Source organism: Otolemur garnettii, unplaced genomic scaffold (genome assembly GCF_000181295.1).
Source record: "Otolemur garnettii isolate 467f Iridium unplaced genomic scaffold, OtoGar3 scaffold00240, whole genome shotgun sequence".
Classification (NCBI taxonomy): domain Eukaryota; kingdom Metazoa; phylum Chordata; class Mammalia; order Primates; family Galagidae; genus Otolemur; species Otolemur garnettii.
In genome coordinates this window covers 307,365-309,857 of record NW_003852635.1, presented here as the reverse complement: position 1 = coordinate 309,857, position 2,493 = coordinate 307,365, and the positions used below count along the sequence as shown (strand labels likewise).

Below are 2,493 nucleotides of genomic sequence, written 5' to 3'. Positions count from 1 at the left end.
GGTTCCAAATTGACTATGGAGTACTCAAGCAGGTTTGATGTTCCTTTACTTCAGGGTGTACCTGTTCTAATGGAGTGATCAGGCAAGTAGCACCAAGGAGGGCTGGTGAACAGGGGACTCACAGTCTGAGCATCCTTTAATTCTGCAGATTTAAGAAGAAAGGTTTAAGCCACTCTCTTCATGGAAACCTCAGTGTGGTGGATGCACCAACAGTGGAAAATCAGCAACTCCTGAGAGTCCTGGCTCAAAGATCTCTCTCAACTGACACAAAGGGGAGAGAATGAACAGAAAGTGAATCTGGATGAAGGAAACTCTGCCCCGTCTCTGGAAAGCAACCCACCTGGAATGTCCACACTCTGGGGTTATGCAGCTCCGCTGGGACTCACCAGCCCCTATGGCTCCTGCAATCTGTACTGGAGCTGAGAAATGTTTGTGTCATAACAAGCCAGATGAAAACTGAGGAACTGAAGCTCCCTGGGAAGGGCAAAGGCACACAGGAGTAGAGAAGCAATATGGTACCTACCATCTTGGCTCAGGTTCGTGGTGATTGGGAGCACCCCAAGGGGCTGACAGCCTGTCTTCAAGAAACCTTCAGTTCGCTGGCAGTTGCAGCTTTTTGGATTGTGAGAGCAACAAGTTTCTCCAGCAGCTTGGCAGCCTGCTGACTGATAGAAATGTGACACAGAGAGAAAAAAACCACTCCATCTATTCTTTTTGCTGGTCTCCAAGCCCCTTAGGGATTGTCCTCTGTGAGTATCTTGCTCCTTCTTTCTTCTTCCTTTGGAGTCTTGTAGTTTTGGCACTTTTCCCTTGTAATTATACCTCTTCTATGATTCTTTGTTTTTTTCTTTTCCATGTAACTATTGCTTTCATGCTGATACAATCTGGCAGCTGATGTCTCTGGTCAGCCATATTCTTTCAATCTTTTTAAAATCAGCCTACCATATTACTTTAAAATTAATCTTAAATTATTTTAAGAAATCAGCTTTGCACAGTGACAGCATCATTGCCAATGAGGTTTGTCTAAGGTGTGATTATTGCTAATCAAAAACCTTTTTCTAATACCTTGTCATGACAACTTAAAATATACTCTGAATTTTCAGTCTTTATGAAGACAGACTTAAAAAAAAAAAAAAGAAAACATAAACTGAACTCTTACAGTTTTTATGCTTTTATGAAACACATCTCTGTTACTTTGGATACAAGCTTAAGAGTAAACTTGTTAAAATATATTGATTTGATTCCTTGCTTTTTAATACTTACTTATTTCCTATACTTTCACATTAAAATAGTCAAAGGATACTTATAATGGAGCAAAATCTATATTGTCACTGAAATTTGCTTACAGTTTCCATCTAATGCCAAAAAAAAATAAGAACATTCTACAAACTATAGAAAAAGACTAATAGAAAAAAATTAATCCTCAACAATAGACTGTAAGCAGGAAATACAAAGAAGTAGTCACCCAATTATATAATGCCCAGGTCTGAAGGTGAAAGCACTTCTAATCCATTAGTGGAGAATTTAGGCACACAGCTATGCCTAATTGCCAGCAAAGCTGTGAGATACATTTTCTACCTTCTCTGAGCAGTTCTGTGATCAGCCACAACTCCACTTACTATGGAGAAAGAGAGAATAGATTTTAGCAATCAATCAACAGTGCTGCCACCCTATATAATTATTATTCACTGCATAAAAGTTGTTTTAATGACTACATTTTTGTTCTCTATAATTTAATTCCCCCTTTCTCTATATCAAGTATCTATAAAAGGCAAGTCTTTAGGAGAACAAGTGCCTGTAAAAGACAAAATTCAGATGACTTTGTAACTGTTGCAGAATACAGAGTAAATGGACTGTGGATTAAGCTGGCAACTTTTGACTATTTTTTAGACTTGAAGTTAAAAATGGTAAGCTTGGGGCCTCGAAATTAGAGCTCAAGAGTCATGGAGAGAAACAAATATCTCTATTACAGCTGTGAAAGTTGCCCGTATTAACCTCAGGACTGACTTGGTGTATTCCTTTAAATCAGGAGATTGTCTATTCATCTATTTATCTATCCATCTGTATGTCTCCTAAAAACCTTTCTTTTTTCACTCGCTCCTTTTGAATGCATTGTTATATACTCTTAGACTCATTAAATGTTTTCTTGATTTTTTTCTGAAAATGCTAGCTAGAAGTTCTTAATATTTTCATCTGCCCTTGCATTAACTTACGCATTTCATAATCTTTATTTTTTATTCCACTTTTTTCTTTTTCATGCCAAAAGCTTTTATCTAATGTATATTCTGACTTATCTTGTTGTTGTTGTTTATCCATTTGAGCCTAAGAATGAGAAGGTACAAAATTTTTAAAGAGACTTAATGCCAGACACCTGGCAGTCTTCACTTTGGGAGACTCATGGAGACCTGAACAGCAAGCTTGGCATTCCAGCATGAAATAGCAGTTTTCCTTTGGGTGTCAAGACAAACCCTTAACTCAACTTTAAACCAGAAT

General features: G+C 37.7%; 1 pseudogene; it reads left to right on the top strand.

Annotated features, from left to right (window-relative positions):
* The first annotated feature begins 983 nt into the window (after window positions 1-983).
* On the top strand, window positions 984-1,115 carry LOC111722368 (annotated as a pseudogene).
* The last annotated feature ends 1,378 nt before the right edge of the window (window positions 1,116-2,493 follow it).